Genomic DNA, 18,140 nt, shown 5'->3' on the forward strand with positions numbered 1-18,140 from the left:
GATCCCTTGTCCACCTCCTCTCGGAGCTGGTCACTAAGAGAAATGAGCCAGTTAGGGCCGCAGTTCTTTCGACCAGATCCACAGGTCACTGCCAATCTCAGCTCAAGGTTCTGATGGGCGCCCGCACACTCCCTGCAAAGCTGCTGAAACTTAATTCGGGACAGATGGGAACTGGTCAGCCGTCAGCCATTTTCAATCTTGGAAACCTCCAAAAATAGCCAAACCCTAATGCATATTTCAGGTTGGACTTGTTTATTTTCCCTCGCTCTGAGCCAGCAAGCTAATTTCCCCAGAGGGAGAAGGCAAGCAACGGCTGCTGCCAGAAAACAGAAAAATCGGCTTTAGCGTCTGCCTTGATTGCCCGTGGGGAGATGCCTCCCAAGCTCCACGTCTCAGTGCTCTCAAAGAGGCCCGGCGACCAGGGCCTTTCTCTTTCGTGGGCGAGACAGGGGAATAAACCCAACCCCGAAGCCCAGCAGGTGCCTGACTCTGGACACAGACAGCCGGGCCTCTGGGCTTGCAAGAGGAGAAGCAGGAGGCAAGAGCTGGATGCCAGCCTTGATCCTGTCTCAATAACCAGGCTAGGAGGGAAGAAACAAAAACTAAAACAGAATTACTGCGGCTTAAATTCCAGAGTGAGGAAAGACCCTGGTAGACCTAGGACCCTGACAGACCTAGTGTCTACACAGCTAGGGCCAAGGATGGAGGGATGGTGGGTGGGTCTTAGGTGAAGCAGGAGAAGATAAACCTACTATTGGCATGGATTCCTATCACAGGAGCACAACTATATTTAACCAGCATGGAGGGTTGTAAGAACACAAGCTAGGTAACCTTGACTTACCCATGCACTGGCTGCTAGAGATTTCTGGCTCACCTTGAGGCAGAGAAGGTCATGGGCCCAGACCTCTGCACAGACTTTCCTTCTGCTAGTAGAGCTACTTGGGTAAGGACCGCCCTGCCATCCCCCCAGGTCCTTCCTGTCTGGGGCCTTTTTTGGCTCTAACAGAAACCTCGTTCTCCCTGGGGCTGTAAGGGTTGCGTGATTCCAGAACCTCAAAAAGGAGAGGCAGAACTTGGCTCCAGAAAGAACCAGACGGCAGGAAAGCATCTGGCAGCGATCCTCACTCTGGGGCTTCATAGAGACCTGGGTGGGAAGCGGTCCTGGTCTCCCTCTCCCCGCTACAGAAAAGCAAGGGGCAAAACTCCACATGCAGGACATTCACAAAGAAGGGGAGGCGCTGACCCAGACAGCCAGGCTGAATCATCGCCCGCGAGACAAGCTTAAACCTCCACACTGCTGTTTCCTGCAGAGTCTCTTGATAAAATGACCAAATCCCCCAAGATCGGAAGCTCTTTTCGTCTCTTCTGGAGACATTCTGGAAGGTGTGACCTCTAAGAGGGGATCCAGGACCTCCAGGGTAGGAGCAAAAGAGGAGGCAAAACCAGGGTGGTCCGTCCCTTTGTGAGTCTGCCCGGACACCGTCCTAGTCGCGTCCACACCTGTCGATTCTACGTGGAAGGTAGTCACATTCTACTTTTGGCCAAATCTTATCAGTTAAACGGGTCTTGTGGTGTTAGTCTTAATTTACACACGAAGAAAATCAGACTCCAAAAGTTCAAGGGACCTGTCCAAGGTTATTCAGGCAACAGATGATGGAGTCAGGATTTGAATCCGCGTGAAAGCTGAGCGAACTCTCTTCACTGCGCTGCTTTAGAAGACATGGAAATTCCAGGAAAATGACACGCTATTTTTGAGGTGGTTCCACAAAGCCATCTCCTTCACGGTTCTGCTAGTCAGTGCCCAGTGCCAAAAGGAGGTATTTGCTTTCCTCTCTCCTGTCTCTCCTCTGCCTGAAAACCTCATTTGCATTAGGTCTTAAACAATACTTTTGGCTCATGCTCTTAGGAAACAGTGGAGGATGGAGAGGCTAGCTCTTCCTGGAGACTGCCAATGTCTAAATCCAAACTGTCCCTCCAGTGACGGGTGGTCCGGATGGACCTCGTCCAATTCTTTTTCACTTCCAGAAGAGTTGGTGTCTGTTCCACGTGCCCTGTTTTTCGAGACAACTTCCTCTTGGAGAAGGGCTGGCACATACGGGCATCTCCCGGTTCTTCCCCAGCTCTGCTCATGGCAGACACTTTGCATCAGTCTTGGCATTTCAGCCCACCGATCCCAGCCTCAGCCTCAATCTTCTCTGCTTAGTTAAGTACCACGCATCTACTGCCAACCAAAGAAGTCCGCTTCCCATCCTTCTTCTGTGGCAAAATACTCCGTCTAACTGCACTTCCGAACGATCCTTTTGCACCGGAAGAGCAGTATCTCCCCTCTCCCCCAGGAATGTGCTGAGTGCAAGGCTCATTTTAGAAAAGCCACTTCCTATTCCAGAGCCTCAGTGTAGAGTACACTGTGAAACCATCTACCCTGACAATTATTAATTAAATATGAACAGAAATTGTCCCAACGTGAATTCATGACAAGACCATTCCGTGTGACTTCACCTTGGCTCCCAAGGGCACTGTGAAGTCAAGGACACCAGTCCCAGGTTAAACTACGTGTGAGCCTGGCCAACCCCCACCTCCACCACCATGCAGGTCTGCACGGAGCTTTAGTAAGTTACATGATGCAGCAGATTCTACATGCACTCCAAACTCAAGGGCACAAGTGCCTGCATTATTTATAGTTCCTGTGCAGCATTCCTCACAGGCAGATGCACCATACGCCGTGACCTGTGCAGGGGAACTTTGCCTCCCTCTCCTAAAGGCAGCAAGTTAAGAAAATAAAATTCCAACAGTCAGGACTTGTCCCTGCTGCTTAGGCAAGACAAAGAAGCCAGAGTGTCTGGAGGGGCAGATCACAGACTCAGAAAAGGTTATGATAAGACTCAGCATCACCAAAGCCCACCCAACAGAAGGCACCATGAGGAGGAAAGAAGGTATGGGAAGGGGAGGGGTGGGGAGGGAGGAAGGCAGGCACTCAATGCATCAATGCGTACAGGTTCCTCTTCTGTATGAGTCCTACTCAGTAAATTATGCACTGATTTTCCTCTTCCTTGTCCTCGGGAATTACAATCAAGCTCTGATTCTGCATATTGCCTGAGTTTAGCCACATATGTTCAAATTAAAGATAAACTCTCTTCAAGGGGAAACCGTCCCTTTCAAAAGTGGAAGCCTACTTGAAATGTAAATGTTGCTTCAGTCCTAACCGGAGGAATAGTTCTGACTCACGCTGGAATCCAGTCTGTCCCTCCATGTGGCACGTGCACCGACACTCCACGCCTGTGCCCCTGGCAGACATCACTAATCAATCGTGCCTTTCTTTCACTCTGAGGGGAGAAGCAGCCTCAGAACTGCCCTCTGCACAGGGCTCCAGGAAGCCACTCTCAGTGCCCGGGGGCTGACATGTGAGAGAAAAGCTGTTTGCCACTCTGCCATGGAGAATTTATTTATACCAGGCACCCAACTCTGACTGTCCTGAACGACACAAAATCCTGCTTCCTACTTCCACTCTTGTCTACCATGGTCCTTAGCTGTGCCTCAACACCCAAGCACCATACACAGACTGCGTCCACAGAGGGACCCAGATCATTCCGGCTTTCCCACATCTTCTCCTTGAACTATCCAGCCGCATCCTATTCTACCAACAAGATCTCCCCTGTCCCTAGACTTAGCACTTCCCCATTTTCCTGTGGTCCCTCGGAATCCTAACACGAGGACCCTCCAAAGTATCCTTATCACACCCCCTTGTAACTCAAGCCCTGGCTGACTTGTCCTAATCGCTTGGAAAGAAAGATTTTGACAAAGTCTGCTTATCCTAGAAACACGATAATGACAACTGAGCTGGTAACCTTCACCAAGCATCTTCACATTCGTGATCTCAGGTGATAAAACACAAAGTCTTGGGAGGGGAGTCTGTAAAGACCATGAGGTGTGAAACCAAACATCAACAGGTCCAAACCTTGGCTCGACCCATCACCAGCTGGGGAGCTGTAGCACATCACTCTGCCTGCCCGAGCTACATTTTCTTCGTATGGAGAACTAGTGGTCCCTACCTGCCAGGGCTGCTGCAAAGATTAAATGAGATCATGCACACAGGTGCTTACCATAATGTCAGATGATGAGAAGAGGTTGGCTGCAGTGGATGCTGTGTTTGATTTGGTCTCTGAGAAGATCCTAAGGTAAGGGTCTGAACGCCATGCATTCGTAAGGAGACCCCAAGAAGCACCAGAGGGAAATAAGTCAGGGAAGGGAAAGGAATCAATACAGGGTGTGCTGTGAGTAGGTCACCACTGTGGGCAACTGGGGCTCCATCCCAAAAGGGACTCTGGGAGACAGGGTAGAACACACCCCCAGAGCTAGCCCATCTGTCTGTTTCCTTCTTCCACTAGGGCAGGTGACCTCCCAGACAGGCAGTGAAACTTGCTTTACCCATCCATCCATCCATCCATCCATCCATCCATCCATCCAATAGCTACTGAATATCCCCTAGATACCAGCTCCTCCATAGGAGATGGGGATACCCTTGTGAATAGACATGACTGTCACAGGTAAGACATGACCTCCTGGACACAGGTAAGCAATACAACGAGTGCAATGAAAGACTGCACATAATAGAGACATTTTCTACAGCAGCGCATCTCGAAGTTCAATGCACATGTGAGCGACCTACAAAATATTACTAAAATACAGATTCTGCTTCAAGGTCTGGGATGAGGTTTGAGAGTTTACATTTCCAGCAAGCTCTTAACTAATGCTGAGGCTGTGCAATTAGAGCAAAGACTCTAGAGAATTCATGGGGAAAGCAAAGGAGGAATTAATTCATCCTTGGGAGAAGGCACCTGCTTCCTCATAGGGTCATCTCAGCATTGGGATCTTTCGGGGAGAAGGAGAAAATTATGAAGTCCATGAATGGGAAGGGATCATTCACAATTATTTAATCCACATATACAAGAAGGCCACTCTCTTCCCACCTCCAAAAAGGGCCATCCAGTGTCTTCATAAGGACATGGAGAAGACAGCTCACCCTGACTTGTACTGTTTGAATATTTGAACAGCCAAGAAATTCTCCATTCTCCCAGCTGTTGCAGGGGAGTGAGTGGAAGGAACTTTACAAAACCAGCAAGTCTCCTGGCAGCCCGGAGCAGTCTCTGGCTTGGACCCATGGGACCAGAAGCAGAACGCAAGCTTGGGACAAAGTGGCACACCGTTGAGGCCTCAGCGACAGAGCATCTGAGCCAGATAAGGAGGTGAATGGAGTTGGCCATCCAGATTTCCGATTCGTCCTCACCTTCATTTCCTGAGAAACTCTTCAGGCTCCCCTCTGCTCTTGAACACATGCATCTAATTAAGCCTAAACGAGCTAGCTGGAGTATATGCAAATTGAGTTAGGTTTTAGCTGAAGTCGCCTAAACCCAGATGTAACAACAGGAACAGAGTATCACCCTGAAAGACCAACGTGAGCTACCGAACAGGATGCAAGAGCCTTGAGGGTCAATCGATTGTCCACAGCTATGTGTGTACTGTTACTAAACTTTTTGGCGTCCACAATTACGTTGTAATCGTATGTTATGGAAAGACAGGGGATGAGATGGAGAATCCCATACTTAGAGTGAAGCCCCTCCTTTTTTTTGTCAGCCTGGCTTGAATCAGTTCCTCTTATTTGCAACTAAAAGATGCTTGATTAAAAGACAGGTTTCCAGATGGTCCAGGCCAGCCAGTGTTCCCAGCCCAGTGAGTATCGGCTGATGCCTAAATGAGCAACGTTACAGCCCAAAAGAAGGTAATTATGTGGGGTTTCTGGTATCCGCAAGCCATGAAGGAAGCCGTCCCGCATGCCTAACGTCCTACTCCGCTGCTACTGTCCAGCCTCTGAACAAGAGGAAGACCACAAAGTCAGCATTGCCGAAGGACGAAGGAGGATTTGGTGTTTGGACTGACCTCTGAATTCAAAGATGAGACTCTAGCTTCAGTCTCCGCTCCACTACCAAGTAACCAAAATGCCCTTAAAGAAACCACTCACTCCTCAATTCTTCCTACCCTAACGTGGACCTGCAGTACAAACGTGTCGGCTCCCTGTCCGTCACCTGTAGCCTCTCCCCTCCCCCTGACAGCATCAATATGCTTTGGGCGAAACCGACTTCGCGCCCTGAAACAGGGGGGGAGCTCTGACTGGCTGAAGCCGACCAGTATCGGTCAGTCCCCAGCCACGGTCACCAGTTCAGGGCGGGCATGTGACCCTCGCAGGTGCAAGGGAGCCGAATCTCCAGCCTCTTGCGTGGAATGTGGAAACAGTAGTGCTCTTTCTGCCCTGAGGATGCGCATGAGAAAGCGTGAAGCATTGCTTGTTGTATCCATATCGCAGCCATGAAAGAAACCAGCTTGAGAGTGAATCTGACTTGCAAAATAACTAAAAAAAAAAAACAAATCACAGAGAAATGAAGGCATAGTAATAATCACACCGCACCCAAAATTGGTACTTCCTTTGGACATTTCTGTTCTATATCAGTAAATTCCCTTTATTTTTATGTCCATTGGAAAGAAGCTTTCTGTTGCTGAAAAACGTATGCATCCATCCGTGGATGCCCGGCCTTTAAAGTGCCTTCCCACACCACAGGACGGTGCGTATGCCTGGACTGAAATCACATTTGTCGTTTGTAGGAAAGGACCGTGTGAATCCTAAAATTCTGTACAAAGGGAAGGTAGTGTCGTCTTGAAAACATCTGGAAGTAAAAGAGTTAACCTTTTTGCCGAGACCCAGAGACAATTTAGTTAAATGTAATGAAAGAGGCAGAAGGGAGGATTCATTCTGATAACAATTGGCTTTGAGAAGCAAAAGCCAATTATTCAAAGCTTCCTGCTTACTTATTTGGATCTGTTTAAGAGGCTCCATCAGGCAGAGCAGGATTTGCCCCTGACCGCACTGGTTCAGAGGGAGCTGTGAAGCAGCACATTCGCTCTCGGGAAAATTCCACCCCCGTGCTCGACTCGGAGGAGGGGGTGAGGAGTCCACTCTCCTGAGAGTCCTCACGGACAACCCATCGTCTGTGCCACTCACAGAAGCTCTGGCCTGGGGATGGCGCGGGAACGCCAAAGGGGGTGGGCTTCCCACTGGTCTTCCTGTTGGCGGAAAGGACCCTGGTTCAAGTCCACACTCTGCCCCTAAACCTGCATGGCCTGAGCCTCAGTTTCTTCATCTGCAAAATGGGAATGCTAGCCTTTGCTCTGTCAAGCCACATCATGGGATGTGCTAGCTGCACGTGGATATAAATCCTTTCTTCTTGCAGTTCTATGGGAAAGATGGGAAAGGAAGGAGAGAGGCAAGACCTAAAGAACCACAAAATTCACACGGAAAAATGGAGGGTACAGATAACAATGGCATGGATTTTATGTTATACCTTGGACAAAAATCTCTGCCGTGGCCTCTTATCTTGTCAGATAGGCATTCGACAGTCATGCCACAAAAATCCACTGAGTGCCTACAATGTGCCAGATACTGGGTTCCGACAGAAATGAGACAAAGTCTGCCCTCACAGATCTTACTTTCTAGGGAGGAGAGACAAACAATAAATACATAAACAAATAAAAAAAGATTATTTCATGTATTAAAATTGTCCTTGCGGAAATCACATCTCTGAAATGACGAAATGATCATTCATCCGTGTTTGCTGTGTATTTTCTGTCTCTCCTGAGATAACGTAAGCTCTGTGAAGGCAAGAATCATTGTTACATTCTTCAATGTAGCTCAGCTTCCTAGCAATCGGAGGCACATAGTAGGTGTTCAGTAAAGATTTGCTGAATAGATGGATTTAATGCAAGGTGCTGCAGAAAAATAAAACAGGATAAGAGGGTGGAGAGTGCTGGGGTAGAAATAGGACAGAGATTCTGGTTTAGACAGAAGTCCAAGGAAGCTTCTCGGAGTAGGTGTCCTTTCAGTTGACAGCTGCATGGTGAGAAGTGCGCAGCGGATGTGAAGACCTTGGGAATGCCTCCCAGGCAGTGAAGAGGGCATGTGCAAAGGCCCTGAGCAAGGAGGAGCTCGGTGTGCTGGAGGACTAGAAAGCCAGGGAGGCTGAAGAATGAGGATGAGGGGAGAGCACTGGGAGACAGGGCTGGAGAGATGTGGAGTGAATTTTGATCCCTGCTAGAAGCTATAAACACTTTATCAAAGTGCCTGGAACATAAAGAAGACGCTCTTTCAGTATCTGGTAGGTCCAGGTGGCTCTCGTTTTGTGCAATGGGCAGTTGCTGAAGACTCAGGGAGTATTTAGTCTTTCAAAGAACCTGGGTGGGTGATGGCAATCGCCGTCTTCACGTAAGACCTGTCATGGAGAAATGGGAACAGAACTGTCTGGTGTGGAAACTAAGTAGGGGCCACAGGAAGAGAGATTTCAGCCCATGTGAGAGAAACATCCTGCCAAACTCCACAAAGAGGAAATCAGAGCGGTAAGCTTCCCATCACTGGAAGAGTTTAAGCCAAGGGTGAACTTCCAGTGGGTAAGAATAGGGAGGAGCCCAGGCACTGGGTAGACCAGATGACCTCCCAGGCATGCCAACTGACGGCTTCACAATCATCTCTTAATCTTGCTATCGAAACACACTAGCATTTGATCTCTGCCTTTGTTTACAAACCCCATCAGTGAAATGCTCACAGAACACATCTACTAATAAGATAGCAAAGACTGGAATGCATAATAAGGGATGAACGCATGCATCCTTTGTTCAATAATACAATATTTTTCTTGAATAATGCATGAGCTGCTTTTCATTTCGGAAATGAGAGAGTCTATAATCCCACTGTGCATCAAGTGAATATTTTTAAACATTTATAAGCAGGAGGTGAAGACAATGGTAAGAAGCTTAGGGACAACAGAAACTTGGAACCAGGACAGGGAGAGGCAATTCCATTAGAATCCCAGAAGGATGGAAAGAACTGGAGAGGCCACCATTCATCCCTCTGCTGTGAGGGTGCCTGAGGTCATACCAAGCAGAAGGGAGAATCCAGGCCAAGTGACCTGCTCCAGAGAGCTTTCCCCCCAGGCCATGCTGATTTCCAGTCTCCAAGGAGGGCTGGAAGACGAAATCAACCTTGATTCCAGGAATATCCAAGGAATATCAACCTCGAAGTCCAGCGCTTGATTCTCTAATCATTTTAAACTCCCAACCTTGGCCACGTGGGAAAGTGTGATCCCATACACCGCAGTCACCCTGTGTGCCCCTGAGGGGGAGCAGAGGGCACGGAGGCCAAAAGGCAGGTGAGGGCCAGATCATGGAAGGTCTCAAAAACCAAGCCAAGGAGGTTTTGACATCCACCCTCTGCTGACTTCTCAGACTAATGACACCTGCCATTCTGTCTGAAAGCAATGGCCTACTTGAATCTTCCTCATTCGATGAGGAAGATGGCAGCGTGAGGTCCTGCTTGTCCTTTGACTGTCGAGGCAAATGGAGAGTGAAACATCTGACTCTGAGGATTCTTTTAGGGATCTCTTGGTGTTCTATCTCAGAAGATTTTAGCAAGATGGGCGAAGAAACAGTGCAAAGAGTTTCTCATTAAAAAAAAAAAAGGCAGACATAATAACACCTAACATGTATGCCTTCAGCTAAGTGCTTGTCTGACAGGCACTTCATTTACTCCCTATGACAAAGCTATGGGGAAGGCAGGACTACTCTGCCTTATCGTGCCACCGAGGAAGTGGGTGCTGAGAGTTCACAGGCGGGTCTGGAAGCTGGGGGCAAACCCCACTCTGCCTCACTGCAGCGCATGCCTCCTCTCCCTCCCTTCTGTGCATGATCAGAATAGCTGTGTGCAGGAACAGGAACGAGGGGAAGATTGCTGGCTTGGCCAGAGACAGAACCAGGCATCACCCATGAGCCAAGAGCTGAAGGAACCCTACCATCTCAGGACAGCAGGAGGCCGTCCTGGAGCCAGAGCGTGGCTCCAGGGAAAAGCGTGGAGCACAGCAGAGGAAAGACTGCGGCAGCTACACTGTGCACACGTCAGTCCTGCTCATTGACAAATCCGACTCCTGTTCGGGCCCTGTGAGGTCTGCGGCTCCGCCAGGCTGTCTGACGGCCCGGCGGGGGGAGAAGATATTTCATAATTTACGAGCTGAGAGGTGACGTGCTAACGTCCCCCAAGGGGAAAAGTCTGTTCTGTCCCCATCAAGTTGTTCTCTGGCTATTAAGATGCCCACCCCAAAAATCATCTTAAAAGTAAGTTACCGGGGCGCCTGGGTGGCGCAGTCGGTTAAGCGTCCGATTTCAGCCAGGTCACGATCTCGCGGTCCGTGAGTTCGAGCCCCGCGTCGGGCTCTGAGCTGATGGCTCAGAGCCTGGAGCCTGTTTCCGATTCTGTGTCTCCCTCTCTCTCTGCCCCTCCCCCGTTCATGCTCTGTCTCTCTCTGTCCCAAAAATAAATAAACGTTGAAAAGTAAGTTACCAACTGCAGAGCGATGCAGGCCCCGACATCCAGCAGGTAGGGTGTCCCCATCCTGATTTAATGAATGAGGGGAGCCTGGGTGGCGCAGTCGGTTAAGCGTCCGACTTCAGCCAGGTCACGATCTCGCGGTCCATGCGTTCGAGCCCCGCGTCAGGCTCTGGGCTGACGGCTCAGAGCCTGGAGCCTGCTTCCGATTCTGTGTCTCCCTCTCTCTCTGCCCCTCCCCCGTTCATGCTCTGTCTCTCTCTGTCCCAAAAATAAATAAACGTTGAAAAAAAAAATTAAAAAAAAAAATGAATGAGGGAATTGAAGCTGAGCGAGGTTAAGAACCACGGTCAAGATCACATGCTCGGACAATGGTGAGCAAGGGATTCTCAGTGGCTGTTTGAAGAGGCTGTTCCAATGAGCCATGCCACCTCCCAGAGTTAACGTCTCAAAGCAAAGGAAAAATGCGAACGGGGATCCAGACAAAAGAAAAGAAAAACGGATAGGCCTTGGAGCGGCCGGCCGTTCATTCTCAGCAGAAGCCACCTCCCTTTGAAGCAGGAGGAGCTCAAACCAGCAGCGTGCCATTTCTGGGCTCACTAGACAGACTCTCTACCCCTTTCCACGGTGAGCTCTCCTTTTTGGTCTAAGTTAGCATTTTAATTACCAAGATTTTTACTGTACACGAAGCCCACAGCAAGCACACCCCAGGGACCCCAAAGACAAAGAGGAAGCAAAAAACGAAGAAAGGATCGATCGTGTAGTTAATGTTCATTTTTAAAAAGCAAATCTCAATTCTCCTTCCTTCTAAAGCTTTTGATTTCATTAACCCCAGCGAACGCTGCATGGAGGCCCCAGCTCTGGTCTCTCGGCTACCCGGCTCTGAGGGGTCCCCTCTGGTAGCCACAGTCCGCACAGCCCAAGGCGAGGAGCTTGAGGGCGCTGCTCTGTGGTCTCCTTCCAACCCAAACCCTAAGACACCTGCAGTGTGAACACAGCATTGCGAGCATCGTGTCAGCTCAGCAAGAATCGCGCGTTTGGGGAAGGCGTGAAATCATGCCAGGTCCAAAAAGCGGCCCTGATTCCGTCCGGGGGCGGGAAACCTGCTTCCATCCAGCCTAGAACTTACAGTTCACAGGTAATGGAAGGACACACCTCTTGTCATCCCTTATTCCCCTGCACCCCGATTTCTTTCTGGTTTCCCTAAATGACCTGCCCATGGAGGCAGGGCAGAGCTCTGGGAGGACACAGCCCTCGGAAACCACTCGGCCTCCGACCAGCTTTGTAACTTGGAAAAGTCACTCAGCCTGTCCACACCTCAAGTTCCTCATCTTTAAAAATACCCAGAATATGGGGCGCCTGGGTGGCGCAGTTGGTTAAGCGTCCGACTTCAGCCAGGTCACGATCTCGCGGTCCGGGAGTTCGAGCCCCGCGTCAGGCTCTGGGCTGATGGCTCAGAGCCTGAAGCCTGTTTCCGATTCTGTGTCTCCCTCTCTCTCTGCCCCTCCCCCGTTCATGCTCTGTCTCTCTCTGTCCCAAAAATAAATAAACGTTAAAAAAAAAAAAACTGAGCGTACAAAAATAAATAAATAAATAAATAAATAAAATAAAAATACCCAGAATAATCTCATTCCCCGAGTTGCCAGGTTAAATGAGATCATGTTTGCTAAACACCTAGCATGGTGTGTAGAACACAGTAGCTGCCCCGTTAATAGTATGAATTATTAAGTGTTCTCTGTATCACCTCTTTTTCTCTGCTTCCAAGCTGGCCTGGCTTAGCAAACATGTGTCACAAACAAGCTCAAACATAAAAGGATTTCAAAACTCTACGCTGCTTTGCGCATGTAACATCTTGGTGTTATTCTCTGTGAATGGGGGACATAAGATTCCCATCAGAGCCATGGGAACAGAACGAGCGTGAAGATGACCTCCAGGTTTTGGATCATTCACGGAGTCACTCACATCTGGCCTAAGATCCTCTGGGGCACATGTTCTGCTTGAGTCGAGCTGAGTGGCACTGAACTCAGTCAGGGATTGAGCTGAACTGGAGCCACCTAAGAGCAGGTGGCTCTTAGGGCTGCAGTCTTATGGACAGCATGGTCTCGTGGGCAGTACAAAGGAGGCGAGATGTGGAAATCCACGTCAGGAGTGCGGCCTATATCCTGGGAATCTGTCTCTGGTGGAGCAGGGTTGTATGCCTGGCTCTACCCTTCAATATCGGTATAACCCTCTCCAGGTCCTTCACTTCCTGACTCAGTCTGCTCGTCTATAAAATGGGGATAATAATGATACACACCTCATATGCCACGGAATTAAATGAATAAACATTTATGAAGTGCTTAGAACAATGCCTGGTACATAGTACAAGCCACAGAAGGGTTAGCTCTCTGTTACGGTTAGACTGTCAGCAGGTGACAGTGGGTAAGGGGGACACGCCTCTGCTGACCCTGAGGGCTTCCTGAGCAGTGGGGATGGGTCTTTCACATGCATCACCTCAGCTAATTTTCCCAACAACTCTAGAAACATCCATTCAGTTCTTAGTGGCCTTTTTGCTTCTCCAACTCCCACAAACCACCTGGAAGGAATAAAGAATGAGTCCAAGAGTAACAAGGCCAAACACGCAGTTTGCCAAGTAACAGGCCAAGCACTTTGCACACACTATTTTGTCTTAATCTGTACGGTAACTCTAGGAGATCTGATGCCGTCATCATCTCCCTTGTCACAGAAGGGCAATCTGAGGACCAGAAAGATGGAGTAACTTTTCCAGGAAGGCAGTGGCCCAGCCAAGGTCCATGTCCAGACGTGCCGAGCTCTAGTCTTCTACATGCCCTGCCTCTCAGAATCAAGGTCTATGATCCCATTTCGCAAGGAGAAAGCTGAGTCTAGAGAGGGTTAAGCCACTTGGAGTCAGTCTCCGGGTCTGCTGTTCTCTGCCCTGCACCCTGGCTGCTCCACACACTGGCCTCTGCACCCCCCCAACTCCTGGAGGCGAGTGATGTTTGCTCTCTCCGGGGAGTTCCCGAGGGCGAGTCAGAGGCCAGGTGCTGGAGCAAAGGCGCACACAGGGTGGCCAGCCTGGGGCAGCTGAGGCTCGCACGCTGCTAGCGGGAAGAAGCCCGTCCCTGACAGCCTGATCCATCCTGACTTGCTTCAGTGTGCAGCGGGGCTCTGGGAAGCAGGCCCTCCTCAGCACTGGGAAGCTGCAGCCACTACCTCGTGGCTGCAGAGCAGGCTGGTTTCTGCAGCAGGCTATCGACCTGACTGCCATGTCCACAACCCTCGGGACCTTTCTCAGGCCTTTCTCTCTTCCTGTCTAGAAAGACCGACAGGGCCCCGGAAGCTGTTCCGCCTGCCAACACAGGATACAGTCAGGGCCAGAGACACCCAGGGCCTCGGTCTTACGGCTCCCGTAATATAACTTACAACTGCGGAGCTCCTAACCACGCCCCAGAAAATCTCTCAGACACACGTAAGGAAGAGAAGTGTAGTTTGGAGGGCTGGGGTCCAGGCAAGAATAAGGAGGCACTGGCAGGTGCTGAGCGTATCCTTCAGCTGTCGAGGTAATACCCTGATGTGACGGCTCAGGCACTTCACGCCCACCATGTGGCTTCACCCTCTCGGGCTGTCCTCTGATGCTGACGTCACGCCCACAGACAGACGGGAAGCCAAAGCCAAGTAGGGCCAGGGGATATGGCCCTCAGTTACGATCACACAACCATGATGTCTAGTAAAAAGGTATTAGAGAAACCGGGCCAAAAGGAGCCCCGGGATCTCAGACGCAAAGTCATCAGATACACACACACCTGCCTTGGTGTGTGTTTGCCCTCCTGTCAAGCAGCAGCACGGGCCCCACCCCAGCTCAGCCCCACCCCCACAATCAGTTCTGGAGAAAACGGAGACAGTACAGTCGTGGCTCTGCCCCTTGCCAGCGCGACACCCGCAGGCGTGTCACGTAATCTCTCTGAGCCTCAGTTTCCTTACTTGTATGCAGTTGGGCAGCCGCACGAGGTCAGGGCCATGGGGCTTTTGAGGACTCTGCTTCACGCGAGGCACCGAGCCCAGTCTGGCACATAAGGAGGGGGCTGTCTGCTTATCATCACTGTTCTCGCTGATCCTCACCTAATTCTGCAAGGCAGGCAGGAGGAACCCCATTTTACGGATGAGAAGACCAAGGCTCCTTGGGTGAGGCTTGAGCCCAGGTCTGTCCGACACAGAAATCTGTGTCATCCGCTCTCAAACGCTGTTGCCCTCAGTGTGAGCGTTGCTGGTCCTTGCGGGAGCGCAGCCTGCTGACTGCTGGCAGGGACGTGAGGACACACTATGTGCCTCGGTACCAACGGACATGGACTCTGACTCCCTGAAGCCCTTTGTGCTGACCTGGCAGGAATGGCCTCCAAGTCCCCCAAGAGAAATCCAATGACCCCAGACCAAGGTTGCGAGAGCTGAAGGGTGCCTTGGGGATATTATCACCCCCTCCCCTTTTAGCCCTGACCTGAGGAAGCAGGTGTGTGCCCGTGACAAGTGCAGAAGGAGTGTCTACCACCTGGCAGGTGCTGAGCCAGGCGCAGCGCATCCATCGCCTTTTTCACGCCTCTCTGCAACCCCTGTGATGGTGACGCCATTCCCATTGAGCAGATGAGGAAACTGAGGCCACGACAGGTGAGCTGACTTACTTATGATCACACAACCATGAAACAGCAGAGCGGGGATTCAGACTGAAGCCTGTCTGGGACCGACACCTTTGCTCTCTCTGCCCCATCACCACGCGGGAGGAGTTAGGGAGCTCCAACCCACATCACTGCTCCTGAATCTAGTGCACTGTCAAGTACCTGCAAGGCACTGGGTAGGCACCGCCTGGCAGAGCAGCTGATGAAAACTGCGCGTCTCTATTTCCCGTATTAAACTCCTGACAACGGCACAGACACTCCATTCGCAAAGCACTTCCGTGCATCTTTAAACACATCTAGTTGAAGTGGCAAGAAGAACCAGAGCACTGACATTTTCGGAGAAAAATGCAGAGCCTCAGGCCCCAGCCCAGACCCGCTCACCCAGAGTCTGCATTATAACAAGACCCCGAGGCACCACCTTAGAACGCCTGATCCAATCAACCGAGGTGAAAGGTTCTGGTTCGCTGTGACCAGAACCGCTAAGTGACTCGTCTAAAGACACACAGCAGAACGGGGCCTGCACACCTGGCCCCTTGCTGCCCAGGACTGCCCTCCTGAGCATCCATTTCACTGCGGAACTGCCTCCTCCCCCTGAGTCTGAGCTCCTGCTCACACCTTCCAAGTGGAGGGAGGCTAGGTTGTGGGCACCGTCAATGAGTCTCGTTAGCTATCAGAGAACGAAAATAAACAGCAGTGTTTGGAAGGACACGGTGACCAAGGCTCCCGAGCAAAACAGGCAGCAATTTGGTCATGGAAAGCTCAGCTTCCATAGTCAAGGATCTGACCTGGGTAATGCATTTGTTTGTAGCACACAAGGCCACACAGAGACAAGCCTGCGTCAGCATCTCGTCGGAACCTGGTCCGTCTGGGGATGACAGTGAACGCAAGCCCGCCCTGTCCTTCAATTAAGACCGTGCCTGCAGCCCAACTACTCATGGATGTTTATCTGCAGAGTGCGGGTAAGCGGCGTCTTTTTTTCCCTCTCTATCCGTTTTATTCTGTCTCTATTTGCAAAAGGAAAAGAATAACTCAGGGAAAATGTTTAAGTGGAGCGAGAAGTCTTGTGAGCGATCTTGAGTTTTACCGCTGCTTGGAAATCAGTCACAGGATTTTCGGGGTTTATGATGCCGACTTGGCTGCTGTTCAAGCAATGCGCTTGCAGCTTCCAACTGAAGCCGAGAAAGGCAACCCTCCTGAGAAAACACCAGCAAGGAGCCTCCAGCTTCCTCCTCCTGCACATAACCAGTCCTCTCAATAGCGCCCCCTTCCTGTCAGATGAGGACACTGGGGGTCACAGAGGAGAAGCAATTCTGCCCAAGGCGGCACCACGAATGGCCTGGAAGTACCAGCCCAGCTCAGCTTGACTCTCAAACCCACACTTGGTGCCACACTGCCTCGTGCGCCCGTGGTGTTCATCAACTTCTGGTGCCGCTGATCACTCCACGCGTACTTTGCAAAAACATGAGACAGCTTTGCCCAGCTCTAGTATGCACCACCTCCTGGCTGCCCGGCCCTGAAAGGACCTCTGCCCATAGTCTCATCAGTCCAGAGATGAGAAGAACTTGCACACATACGCCGCCTCTCCTGCGTCACCCATGGCAGACGGCCATAAACGATGAGGTCACCCTTCTTCTCTGCACCCAGACAGTCTCAGAAGCCTTCTCAACACCACCCCACAGGACACCACCAAACAACCAAGCAGAGTTAGCATGAGAGGTTTAACCGGATGTGTTGGTGCTGGCTCGCAAGAACAGACCATGCGTATCTCTTGACAACTCTGTAACTGATGTCCTCCGTGGCCTCCACTCAGCCTATTTGGGGCTCAGAAGTTTGCTGAAGGCTGGGATTTTTGCTCAGGGCTTAGCAGTCACGCCTACAAAACATGGCTACTGGATATCTCCTCCACATCACATTCTTTCTTTCCACAACCACATATGAACACCTATGAACAAATCCAAAAATGCCCCTGAGACCCAGGGTCTATGAGGTGCGATGGAGTGCTGATAGGGAAGGAGGTCAAAGAAAGCCTAACGTTGATTAGGCAGCTCTTATGTGCCACCTACTGTTCCAAGCATGTATGTTCGTACACATATTATCTTTAATTCTCAAAACACCACTGTAAGGGAAATTGACTGCACAGAGAAATAAAGCCATCTGCCCAAGAACACACAGCAAGTAAGAGGCCAAGGAGGATGTAAATCTAGGCAGCGGGTTTCAGGGCCCATGCTCTAAACCACTTGACGGAGGAAGGTTTGTGAGAACTGGGTTTTGAGGGATGAGTAGGAGTTTATGTGATCAAGAAAGGGAGCATGGAGGACTTTTTGAGTTCGAAGGCAGAAAAATGAATGTCTGTTTTGGGGCACTCCTGGTGCTTTGGATAAAAGACAAACCGTCTATAAAATGCTTGGCTGGCTGCCTGTCCCACAGAAAACATGTGACTTCCTATTGCGTGATATAGAGGGACCAAAGAATATTCCCAAGGACAGGGACTGGGGAGAGGAACAAAGCAGTGAATGTGGAAGACACCTATGCAGTGTTACGGATTTGGAATTCATCTCTAAGAAAGCAGCGTTCCCAGCACTCCCAGAAACAGGAGGTGGGGACACAGGAGCAGAGCCCAAAGCAGCCCACTCCCAGAGTGGCATTTTTGGAAATATCAGGTTTTTGTTTGAAAAGTCATGCGAACGTTGCTTTCTCCTCCATAATACATTTGCATTTGTTATAATAGAAGTAGGATGTCTTCAACCTTTTACCATGGAGCAAAAGTGACAACACAAGAGGTGTCTCTTGTCCCGCTGTCCAGGGTATCTGCCTCAGCACTATTGACACCGGAGGCCAGATAATTCTTTGTCGTAGGGGCCGTCCTGTGCATTGTAGGAGGTTTAGCAGTATCCCTGGGCTCTGTCCAACAGACGCCAGTATAGCGCCTCTCCTCCCTGAGTCATGACAACCCGAAATGTCTCCAAACATTACCAGATGTCCTGGGTGGCAAAATCACTCTAGATTGGGAACCTCTAATCCGGACTCAGCACTGCTGTGTCCTGCTATAAGGACCC

This window comes from Prionailurus bengalensis, chromosome E3 (genome assembly GCF_016509475.1).
Source record: "Prionailurus bengalensis isolate Pbe53 chromosome E3, Fcat_Pben_1.1_paternal_pri, whole genome shotgun sequence".
In the NCBI taxonomy this organism is placed as follows: domain Eukaryota; kingdom Metazoa; phylum Chordata; class Mammalia; order Carnivora; family Felidae; genus Prionailurus; species Prionailurus bengalensis.